Source organism: Mobula birostris, chromosome 12 (assembly GCF_030028105.1).
Source record: "Mobula birostris isolate sMobBir1 chromosome 12, sMobBir1.hap1, whole genome shotgun sequence".
NCBI classification, from domain to species: domain Eukaryota; kingdom Metazoa; phylum Chordata; class Chondrichthyes; order Myliobatiformes; family Myliobatidae; genus Mobula; species Mobula birostris.
The window spans coordinates 22,958,508-22,971,636 of record NC_092381.1 but is presented as its reverse complement, the minus strand read 5'-3'; the positions used below and the strand labels follow the sequence as shown (position 1 = coordinate 22,971,636).

General features: G+C 40.9%; 1 protein-coding gene across 2 annotated transcripts in view; it reads right to left on the bottom strand.

Moving 5' to 3' along the window:
- fnbp1l (formin binding protein 1-like) overlaps positions 1 to 13,129 on the bottom strand; it is a 181,889-nt gene that overhangs the window by 83,441 nt on the left and 85,319 nt on the right. The window lies entirely within an intron of this gene.

The window sequence follows — 13,129 nt, the reverse complement described above, 5'->3', positions numbered from 1 at the left end:
ACACATCAAAGTTGCTGGTGAATGAAGCAGGCCAGGCAGCAACTTTGATGTGTGTTGCATTACTTTCATACATTTGAATTTATAAGCATCAAAAAATGTTTAAAATATAGTTTCAGAATCAGGTTTATCATCACCAGCATGTGTTAACTTAGCAGCACACATAATACAGAAAGAAAGAAAATAAATAATAAAATTAAAAATAGTGCAAAGACCGAAATAATATATATTTTAAAAAAAAGTGATGTAATGTTCATGGGTTCAATGTCCATTTAGGAATCATAGGGCAGAGGGGAAGAAGCTGTTCCTGAATCACTGAGTGTGTGCCTTCAGGCTTCTGTACCTCCTCTTTGATGAAAACAATGAGAAAAAGGCATATCCTGAGTGGTGGATGTCCTTAAAGATAGACACTGTCTTCCCAAGGCACTGCTCTTTGACGGCATCTTGGATACTAAGGAGGCTAGTACCCAAGATGGAGCTAACTAATTTTACAAACTTCTGCAGCTTCTTTCCATCCTGTGCAGTATCCCACTTCCACCCCACCAGCCACCTCCATACCAGACAGCAATGCAGCCTGTCAGAATGCTCTCCACTGTACATCTATAGTCGTTTGAGTGTTATAGTTTCAAAGCAACTCCTAAGGAAACAAAGCCACTGTCTTGCCTTCTTTGTAGCTGCATTGATAGTTGGGACCAGATTAGATCCTCAGCTATCTCAACACTCACAAACTTTAAATTACTCACTCTCTGCACCACTGATCCCTCTATGAGGATTGGTTTCTTTTGAAATGTAACAGAAAAATGCAACAGCTCCATACAGGTAACAGAACAATAATGGACAGGAATGGAAAATATATATCATGGCTAAGATTAAATTTCTACCAAAAAACTATTCAAACTGTTACTTATAGCAATATGGAAAATAAAGCTTTTGGCACCAATCTATTCTAGCTATATTGGCCCCTTCAAATATTATGCTTTGCTGCATCACTTTATAGTGAGTTTTTAAAATGCCACACTCCAGTCTGAAAATTAATTTTATTCAGAATTTTATTTCCTCAAATACAATCCAGAAGTACAATGAATTTTAAAATCAAAGCCTTTTAATACATAATCCAAGATCCCTCCCCCCCCATTTTCTCATCTCCCCTCTTCCATTGGACAGAAGATAAAGTCAGAAAGCCACAAAGCGAGGCTCAAGAACAACTTCTATCTCACTGTCATGTGACAACTAAATGTACAATAAAATTGGGATCTTGACTTCACAATCAACCTTGTTATGATCTTGCACCTCTTGTTTACCTGCACGTCACTTTCTCTGTCGCTGTTACACTTCATTCTGCACTGTTATTTTTTTTTAAACTTATTCTACCTTAATTCTTTGTGTAATGATTTGATTTGGTCATTCACAGAACACTACAACACAGAAGCAGGCCTTTTGGCCCATGCTCTTCAGCCTAGTCCCATCAATCTGTCCCAAACCATTGCCCTCCAAACCACTCCCATCCACGTCCAATCCAACTTTCTCTTATATGTTGACACCGAACACACACCCACCACTTACACTAGCATCTTGTTCCATACTCTTACCATCCTGAGTGAACAAGTTCCCCGAAAATAAATTTCACCCTTCACCCTTAACCTCTAGTTCTAGTCTCACCCAACCTCAGGGTCAATGCAAGCAAGTTTTTTCCACTATCTATACCTCTCATAATTTTTTAATACCTCTACAAATAAAATCTCCCCTGATGCTCCTATGCGCTGAGGAATAAAGTCCTAACCTATTTATCCTAACCTATTTAACCTTTCCCCAAAACTCAGGTCCTCAAGTCCTGGTAACACCCTTGTAAATTCTCTCTTTTCAATCTTATTGATAACTTTCCTGTAGGTAGGTGACCAGAAATGCACACAACGCTCCAAATTATGCCTCACCAACATCTTATACAACTTCAACATAACACCCCATCTCCTGTACTCAATACTTTGATTTATGAAGGCCATTGTACAAAAAGGGCCATTCTTTTTGACCTTATCTACCTGTGATGCCACTTCCAAGGAATTCTGCATCTGCATCCTCAGATCCCTCTATTGTACCACACTCCTCAGTGCCCTACCAATCACCTTGCAAGCCCTACCCTAGGGTGTCCTCCCAAAGTGCAATACCTCTTATACGACTGCAATGAATTCCATCTGCCATTTTTCAGCCCATTTTTCTGGCTGTAGCAGATCCCGCTGCAAGCTTAGAGAGTCTTCCTCACTGTCTACTACTCCCCAATCTTCATGTCATCTGTATGAACAGTATGCAAGACAACGTTTTCACTGTATCGCAGTACATGCAACAATAATAAACCAGTTCCAATTCAATTTTAATTTATTATTCTGCTTCGACCATAATCCTAGATAGTCTGACTGCCACTTTAGAAATAAATGTTTTGTACTATACTCTGGTTAGGAATGATGTGTTATTCATAAGAACACATCTAAACAACTCTTTAAGACAGAATGCCTAAAATGACTTCCACTTTTAACTGTTGGCAAGTAAACCCTCTCAACTTTCTCTAAAGATCTACGGAAAACAGGTCACACAACGGTACAGCGATGGCCAGAATAAGATGGTGAAATAGAGCCAGTGAACCTGCCGACCCCAAGGATTCCTTGAGGTGTTCAAAGTCACAGGTCATGGGTCAGGTCATAGATCTCTCAGTGGGTGAGCATCTGGGGGACAGTGACCACCGCTCCCTGGCCTTTAACATCATCATGGAAAAGGATAGAACCACAGAGGACAAGAAAATTTTTAATTGGAGAAGGGCAAATTATGAGGCTATAAGGCTAGAACTTGCAGGAGTGAATTGGGGTGAAGTTTTTGCAGGGAAATGTACTATGGACATGCAGTCGATGTTTAGGGATCTCTTGCAGGATGTTAGGGATAAATTTGTCCCGGTAAGGAAGATAATGAATGGTAGAGTGAAGGAACCATGGGTGACAAGTGAGGTGGAGAATCTAGTCAGGTGGAAGAAGGCAGCATACATGAGGTTTAGGAAGCAAGATGGGGCCATTGAGGAATATAGGATAGCAAGAAAGGAGCTTAAGAAGGGGCTGAGGAGAGCAAGAAGGGGGCATGAGAAGGCCTTGGCGAGTAGGGTAAAGTAAAACCCCCAAGGCATTCTTCAATTATGTGAAGAACAAAAGGATGACAGGAGTGAAGATAGGACCAATTAGAGATAAAGGTGGGAAGATGTGCCTGGAGGCGGTAGAAATGAGCGAGGTCCTCAATGAATACTTCTCTTCGGTATTCACCAATGAGAGGGAACTTGATGACGGTGAGGACAATATGAGTGAGGCTGATGTTCTGGAGCATGTTGATATTAAGGGAGAGGAGGTGTTGGAGTTGTTAAAATACATTAGGACAGATAAGTCCCCAGGGCCTGACGGAATATTCCCCAGGCTGCTCCACAAGGCAAGGGAAGAGATTGCTGAGACTCTGGCTCGGATCTTTATGTCCTCGTTGTCCACAGGAATGGTACTGGAGGATTGGAGGGAGGCGAATGTGGTCCCCTTGTTCAAAAAAGGTAGTAGGGATAGTCCAGGTAATTATTGACCAGTGAGCCATAAGTCTGTGGTGGGAAAGTTGTTGGAAAAGATTCTTAGAGACGGGATCTATGGGCTGATCAAGGACAGTCAGCATGGCTTTGTGAAGGGCAGATCGTGCCTAATAATTATTAGCCTGATAAATTTCTTTGAGTAAGTGACCAGGCATATAGATGAGGGTAGTGCAGTGGATGTGATCTACATGGATTTTAGTAAGGCATTTGACAAGGTTCCACATGGTAGGCTTATTCAGAAAGTCAGAAGGCATGGGATCCAGGGAAGTTTGGTCAGGTGGATTCAAAATTGGCTTGCCTGCAGAAAGCAAGGCGTCATGGTAGAGGGAGTACATTCAGATTGGAGGGCTGTGACTAGTGGTGCCCCACAAGGATTGGTTGTGGGACCTCAACTTTTCGTGATTTTTATTAACGACCTGGATGTGGGGGTAGAAGGGTGGGTTGGCAAATTTGCAGATGACACAAAAGTTGGATAGTGTAGAGGATTGTCGCAGATTGCAGAGAGACATTGATAGGATGCAGAAGTGGGCTGACAAGTGGCAGATGGAGTTCAACCCGGAGAAGTGTCAGGTGGTACACTTTGGAAGGACAAACTCCAAGGCAGAGTACAAAGTAAATGGCAGGATACTTGGTAGTGTGGAGGAGCAGAGGCATCTGGTGGTACATGTCCACAGATCCCTGAAAGTTGTCTCACAGGTAGATAGGGTAGTTAAGAAAGTTTATGGAGTGTTAGCTTTCATAAGTCGAAGGATAGAGTTTAAGAGTCGCGGAATAATGAGGCAGCTCTAAAAACTCTGGTTAGGCCACACGTGGAGTACTGTGTCCAGTTCTAGTCGCCTCATTATAGGAAGGATGTGGAAGCATTGGAAAGGGTAGAGAGGAGATTTACCTGGATGCTGCCTGGTTTAGAGGGTATGCATTATGATCAGAGATTAAGGGAGCTAGGACTTTACTCTCTGGAGAGAAGGAGACCGAGAGGAGACATGGCAAGCATTTAAAGGTTGCACGGATGAACTACAACAATTATTCATCCCAGTTTGGCAAAAGAATAAACCAGGGAAGGTAGTGCACCTGTGGCTGACAAGGGAAATTAGGGGTAGTATCAATTCCAAAGAAGAAACATACAAATTAGCCAGAAAAAGCGGCATACCTGAGGACTGGGAGAAATTCAGAGTCCAGCAGAGGAGGACAAAGGGCTTAATTAGGAAAGAGAAAAAAGATTATGAGAGAAAGCTGGCAGGGAACATAAAAACTGACTGTAAAAGCTTTTATAAATATGTGAAAAGAAAAAAGATTGGTTAAGACAAATGTAGGTCCCTTACAGTCAGAAACTGGTGAATTGATCATGGGGAACAAGGACATGGCAGACCAATTGAATAACTACTTTGGTTCTGTCTTCACTAAGGAGGACATAAATAATCTTCCGGAAATAGTAGGGGACCGAGGGTCTAGTGAGATGGAGGAACTGAGGGAAATACATGTTAGTAGGGAAGTGGTGTTAGGTAAATTGAAGGGATTAAAGGCAGATAAATCCCCAGGGTCAGATGGTCTGCATCCCAGAGTGCTTAAGGAAGTAGCCCAAGAAATAGTGGATGCATTGGTGATAATTTTTCAAAACTCTTTAGGTTCTGGACTAGTTCCTGAGGATTGCAGGGTGGCTAATGTAACCCCGCTTTTTAAAAGGAGGGAGAGAGAAACCGGGGAATTATAGACCGGTTAGCCTGACATCGGTGGTGGGGAAAATACTAGAATCAGTTATCAAAGATGTGATAACAGCACATTTGGAAAGCAATGAAATCATCGGACAAAGTCAGCATGGATTTGTGAAAGGAAAATCATGTCTGATGAATCTCAGAATTTTTTGAGGATGTAACTAGTAGAGTGGATAGGGGAGAACCAGTGGATGTGGTATATTTGGATTTTCAAAAGGTTTTTGACAAGGTCCCACACAGGAGATTAGTGTGCAAACTTAAAGCACACGGTATTGGGGGTATGGTATTGATGCGGATAGAGAATTGGTTGGCAGACAGGAAGCAAAAAGTGGGAATAAACGGGACCTTTTCAGAATGGCAGGCAGTGACTAGTGAGGTACCACAAGGCTCAGTGCAAGGACCCCAGTTGTTTACAATATATATTAATGACTTAGACGAGGGAATTAAATGCAGCATCTCCAAGTTTGCGGATGACATGAAGCTGGGCGGCAGTGTTAGCTGTGAGGAGGATGCTAAGAGGATGCAGGGTGACTTGGATAGGTTAGGTGAGTGGGCAAATTCATGACAGATGCAATTTAATGTGGATAAATGTGAGGTTATCCACTTTGGTGGCAAATACAGGAAAATAGATTATTATCTGAATGGTGGCCGATGAGGAAAAGGGGAGGTGCAACGAGACCTGGGTGTCATTATACACCAGTCATTGATAGTGGGCATGCAGGTACAGCAGGTGGCGAAAAAGGCGAATGGTATGCTAGCATTCATAGCAAGAGGATTCGAGTACAGGAGCAGGGAGGTACTACTGCAGTTGTACAAGGTGAGACCACACCTGGAGTACTGGGTGCAGTTTTGGTCCCCTAATCTGAGGAAAGACATTCTTGCCATAGAGGGAGTACAAAGAAGGTTCACCAGATTGATTCCTGGGATGGCAGGACTTTCATATGATGAAAGACTGGATCGACTAGGCTTATACTCACTGGAATTTAGAAGATTGAGGGGGGATCTGATTGAATCATAAAAAATTCTAAAGGGATTGGACAGGCTAGACACAGGAAGATTGTTCCCGATGTTGGGGAAGTTCAGAACGAGGAGTCACAGTTTGAGTATAAAGGGGTAGCCTTTTAGGACCGAGATGAGGAAAAACTTCTTCACACAGAGTGGTGAATCTGTGGAATTCTCTGCCACAGGAAACAGTTGAGGCCAGTTCATTGGCTGTATTTAAGAGGGAGGTAGATATGGCCCTTGTGGCTAAAGGGATCAGGGGGTATGGAGAGAAGGCAGGTACAGGGTTCTGAATTGGATGATCAGCCATGATCATACTGAATGGCGGTGCAGGCTCGAAGGGCCGAATGATCTACTCCTGTACCTATTTTCTATGTTTCTATGATGGAAGTATACAAGATATTAAGAGGAACAGATAGAGTGGACAGCCAGCACCTCTTCCCCAGGGCACCACTGCTCAATACAAGAGGACATGGCTTTAAGGTAAGGGGTGGGAAGTTCAAGGGGGATATTAGAGGAAGGTTTTTTACTCAGAGAGTGGTTGGTGTGTGGAATGCACTGTCTGAGTCAGTGGTGGAGGCAGATACACAGAGACTACTAGACAAGTATATGGAGGAATTTAAGGTGGGGGGTTATATGGGAGGCAGGGTTTAAGGGCCAGCACAACATTGTGGGCCAAAGGGCCTGTACGGTGCTGTACTGTTCTATGTTCTAAAGTGACCTCAGCTTGATATGTGTGCTCAAGAACCATCTTTGGAGATTATGAGACCATGGTTGAATTTTTGATCAAAGTCAACAAAAGCTTGGAAAACAAAACTGAACTTCTACATGGAGATGTGACATATCTAGCCAATCTGTATGACAAAATGAACATTATAAATATGACACTGCAGGATGAGAAATTCAACTTAATTCAGGCAAAAAGTGCAGTGTCCACTTTTATTGGCAAACTGGAAATATAAGCAAAACACTGGGAGAAGAATGTTCTTGCAGTTTCTCTGCATGGTAAGTATGGCACTCTCTTTCACAGATGGTGATTTGCAGTCACTGAAGGATTTTCAGAATCGATTCAAGGATTTGAACGACCTAGAAATTCCAGACTGGGTAATTAACCCATTTTTTTTTTGCAAGGTGGAAGAACGAGAAGAGAGCTTGCAAGAAGAAATTATCGGAATTCAGAATGAAGAAGCAAAAATGCTTTTCAAAATTGTCAGATGTTATGGTATGTGGCTGCACTGTCCTACATAGTTTCCGGGTCCTCGGAGAAGAGCCAAACTGCTCTTCATTGCATTTCCATTCTCCTACCTTGTTGAAAGAGGTATCAGTGCAGTGAACCACATACCCATAAAAAACAGAAACCGCTTGGACATTAAGCGCAGGGACTTAAGTCTATGGGTATCACAACTTGAACCAGATATTTCAGCTAAAAACCATCTAGCTCAAAGATCACATTGATTTTGAAGCTGCTGTACAGCACACAGGTACTGTGTAAACTAGGTTTAAAGACAAATACAAATTTAAAGCAGAAAAATATATGGTAGACATGTTTTTACACTTTGTGGTAACAGAAAGTACACTGGGCCTAAAAGAGGCATTGTCAAGTATGAAGGTGCTTTAGGGGGACGTCGGCAACTATGAAAGAGCTTTAGGTTGGGAAACACTGGTGCAAATTAAGTACATATTAAACCCTACTTGCAGACTTGTTCATTAATTTCTGTCTCTCATCTCATTTAAATACTCAATTCAACATCTATAATCAAAGAAAATTACATGGTTGCAAAAGAGTAATTAAATGCATTGTTTCTTTTAAGTGTTTCTAGCAATTTGAAATCAGTCAAAGTGCTAATAATTCAGCAATTCAGTGCTTGGTTATCTTTACTGTCTCATTTAAACGCATGATCATTTTTAAAAAGTTACTCAAATCCTTTCAAAAATTAGCCTCTCCCAATCTTTGCAATCTCCACTATTCCTTGATCACTCCCAATTTCAATTTTTCCCCACCTAGGTTCGCTATGACTCAAGCTCATTAGGGTAGAAATTCTGAGGTTCCCCTCCTTAACAACTTCCTTGAACGTCAATCCTAACTTTTTTTTTATGGTAGTCCAATGTTAGATATTGTTTGATAGCTTTCGCATGAAGTGTGTTTGGACATTTTCCTATTAAAGGTCGCAGATCAGCGACAAAAAGAAATAACATGGAACAGGAAGCAATGCATTTAAATTACTTCCTCTTCACACCACCATGGAACCCAATTGGACTTGAGCAAATAAAACGATTAGAAATTAAAGAGCAATTTATGATATTTATAAGAACTTAAAATTACTTAAAATATTTGGCTCATAAAACAATCTGCATCTTGTAATAAAACTGTTAAAGTAATTGTATGAGCACAAATCAAAAACTGTATTTTAATTCTTCGTATTATTAAATCTAAAAGATTTCTATACAGCTCCCAGATAAAAAGCCCATAGCAGCAAACCGCAAGCCAGGAATCTTAAATGACTAGAAAAGCTCAACTAAAATTGATTACCTTTCATGTTAAGAAACAGCTTGTACAGTAAGTATAAAATACTACTGAACCACTTTTATGCAAAGAGATTCTGTATTTACAAAACATTTCCCAACCTCAGAATGCCTAGAAAAACCTCAGCAAATAATAATTCTCTTCAAAATTACTAATGTAATGTAGGGCAACACAAAGAAAAGTGACAATCATCTTTTACACAATGGAATAAATGACTAGAAATGAAAGCTTTACTAAACCAGTAACGGCAGGTGAAAGATAAACTTTTATAAAATGAAAGGACACTGCAAAGTTTTCTTTTCTTCTTCAAGCACCAAGAGAAAAGAAATAGACATCTGGAAATGTGAAATAAAAACAGAAAATACTGGAAATAGTCAGGCAGAAGAGAAAATCAAAGTTAACATCTCAGGTCAATAACCACTTAGAAGAGCTACTGCTGAGTATGTGCAGCACTTACCGTCTTATTGCAATCTTGTAAATCCACTTCATTGGTTTAACATTTCATTTGAGAAACAGCATTTTCAATAGTTGAATGCTCCCACTTTAGTAGTTAGAGCATAACTCTAGATCATCTACTCCCACGGATTTCTGATTCAAGTAATGAACAGAAGCAACTTTGGCAATGTAAAATATTAAAAGTAATGGAATACTACACACATTTGGATTTGTAGAAATTGGTGTGCATTCTTTTTGCCTTAAAATTCTTTTGCTTTTTCTTTTAAATGTTATATTTTCTTAATTTCATACATAAAAAGAGACCGACCTAACAATTTCTACCTCTGCTTTGTCAACCAGCAGGGGGCCATATTGACTAACTCACACTACCACAGGAAATACACAGAAATGGAGTGATGTGACCTACATGACGCCAGAGCCATGACACTTAATACCGCTAACAACATTTGGTAGATCCCATCCTAAATTACTGCCAACTTGTGTAACAGTTTAATAAGCCACTCGTCCAATACACAGCTTCCTTAGAGGCCAAACCCATCCTAAATTACAGCCTACTTTAACATTTTAATGAGCAGCTCATTGAATGCATGGCTTCCTTCGTGGGCAAACCTTTACTTCCGGTTTAAGATGGTGCTGGTGAACATCAGCGACTTCTATCTAGTGGATAACAAAACAAAGGTAGCAACTAAATACTTTGTTAACCACACTTTCTCTGGCAAACAGTAAGAATTTGACTTCCCTCCGGCGGGGTGAAGTGAAAAGGCGCTAAACAGCGACTTCTTTGCTTGCATTTTCAGAAAATTTCTATCTTTGATATCTTTTTTTTTCTTTTTCATTGTGCTGGGGGGGGTTCTCTCGAAGACCATGACCTGGAGTTACACTCTGACTTTGGTTCTTTGTGGGAACGGGACCCGCTCTCAGGGCCTCACGACCAGCCGCTTTTTAATATCTCAAGGACACAGCCTGGAAGACGAGCGTACCTTCAGGTTCCAGGATTTCGTGGCTCTGAGGATGTGCTGATTCTAGGCCGGTGCCCCTGACTGAAGCATTGCAGGAGTACATGGAACATCAGGAGCAGCAGGTTAGCTGATGGGGTTGTGTGTCTGGAGAGCTGCACCGTTATGGTGCCCACTCCCTGGGTGCAGAGCTCAGAAAAAGGAACGCAACAGACTTTTAACATTGTAAATGAGCAAGCTGTTTGTTATGTCACCCTCTCACTATGAAAAGGGTTCACCTCTTTTTGGGAGGGGGAGAGAGACACACACACACACACACACACGGAGCCTATGAAATATCTAATTATTGGGTGAATGAGTAGTTTTTGGGGTACCACAAGACTGTCTATTGATGCTTTGCTGTACACCTGAGAGCTCGGTGGAGATGCCTTTTTGCTGGTGAGGATCGTGGGGGGGGGGCACTTTGGTCATTGCCTTGCAGTTCTTGCAGTTGCTTTTGCGGGGGAGGGGTAGTTGGGAGGGGGAATTTGGGGTTTTAACATTTTAACTGTCATTCATTCTTTGGGGCACTCCTCTGTTTTCATGGATGTCTGTGAAGAAAAAGAACTTCAGGATGTATATTATATACATTTCTCTGATGTTAAATGCACCTATTGACTTATTGACTTGGAGGCAATTTGATATGGCAGAACCGAGGCGGTGGTCCCGTTACCGAGAGCATGGAGGAGTGTGAAAGGTTGGGCACAGGCCGAATCAAAGGTGCAGGGTCTAGGCCCCGGAGCACATCAACACAACTGAATCAGTTGTTCAGACGGAGATTTAAGCACTGGGCCAGACTGCAAAGGTCAAGGAATTGAGGTGCAAGGCGAGGGGTGGGCCAGTTCAAATTGCTGCGTGAAGAGGCAGAGCCCGATGTATGGACAGAAAGTTAAGTGCCAGGCTAGATTGAAAAGTTCAGGGTATCAGGGCCAGATCCCTGCTCCACAACATTTACTTGGCTCTGCATGGAACTACGGAACTCTTCGCAGAGCAGTTCAGAAGCACTATTTGCTTGCAGTTACTGTTTGCATGATTTTTTTTCATTGCACATTGTGTTATTTTATTCTTTTTTTAATGGTTCTTTTTTATGGGCACGATGTGGTTTTTATTTCTGCACACTGGGTGTCAGACATTTTGGGCGGGGGTGGTGGATACCTTTGTTTCGTGGGTGCCTGTTAGAAGATGAATCTCAAAGCTGTTTAATGTATACATACTTTGATAATAAATATACTTTGAAGTTTGAATAAATACTATTTTGTTATTACAGCAATGCATAGATCACCCCTAGTAACTCCTACATAGTTAATTCTGTTGCTGTAAAACAACGGTAGAATGACCTGGTAGCACTGTAGCTGATATGTTGGGAGAATGGGTAATTAAATAATGCAGCAAAAATGTCAATGTTGTGATGTTTCTTGGCCACCTCAATGCTAAAATATTAGCAAGTGATCTTTAACTACAAATACCGCCTCATTGAGGCCTGAGTGATCAAGGCTGTACTTTACAAACAATTACATTGGAAGGTCCTTGGGAAAAGAAGACATTCATGTCTTAGCTGAGGACAGCTGTTAATGGCTTAAATGATAACTGCAAAAAGATAGCCTATAATCTGGAATTCTACAGTATGTAATTACTATCAAAAACCTATGACTCATTATTAATTACTCAATCAAATCCCTTCAAGTCTTTACATACTCTCAGTTATTAGCAGAGTCAAAGTCATGAGTTATATGTGACTTTACCTATACCAGTGTTCCATGTCGGGGGGCGGGGGGCAGTGGAGGTCTACAGTACATTCCCATTAAACAATTTCCTTTAACGTCTAGCTGGAATAACTATCAAGAAATGAGTTGAAAAAATGCTATGTTTTTTTTTCTTTTTCTCCATAAAATTCAGAAAAAGAATCAAGTTTAATATCACTGGCATACATTATGAAATTTGTTGTTTTGCAGCAGCAGTACATTAAGTACATAAAAACTGCAAATTACAGTAAATATATATATATATATATATATATATATAAAGTTAAATAAATAGTACAAAAAGAGAAAACAAAAATAGTGAGGTAGTGTTCATGAGTTCAATGATCATTCAAGACATCTGATGGCAGTGGGGAAGAAGCTATTCCTGAATCATTGAGTGTGTGCCTTCAAGCTCCTGTACCTCCTCCCTGATGGTAGCAATGTGTCTTGGGTGATGGGGGTCCTTAATGATGGATGTCACCTTTTTCAGGCATCGTTCCTTGAGGATGCCCTGGATGCTGGGGAGGTTAATGCCTAATATGGAGCTGGCCGAGTTTACAACTTCACACACAAAATGCTGAAGGAACTCAGAAGGCTAGGTAGCATCTATAACGAGGAATAAACAGTCGACCTTTCGGGTTGAATGCCTTCATCAGAACTGACCTACTGAGTTTCCTCCAGCATTTTGCATGCGTTGCTCTGGATTTCACGATCTGCAGAATCTTGTGTTTATTCCATGAGTAAATTTTCTGGGTGTTGATTTGTGATTCCTACAAAGTTGAATTTTGGCCAACATGAACAGCTATAACATGGGGAACACCTGGACTGTAATTCCATCAGGAGTCATTAGGTAGTGTGGAAATAGCTCATCTTAAGAATGACCAAATTACCAGTTTATCTCAATTAGAATTTGACATTTATGGAATTGCATGATTTTTTTCTTCTGGAGCTGCAATAAAAATACTGAAAAGTGAATAACTTTTAAAGATCTATTCTGAAGTTTACTGTATTCCATCTGCTGCATAAACCAGAACAATATTCCACGTCTATCTAGGAGACTGCAAATTAATAAACCTGAAAACATTTTTAAAAAGCTTGTG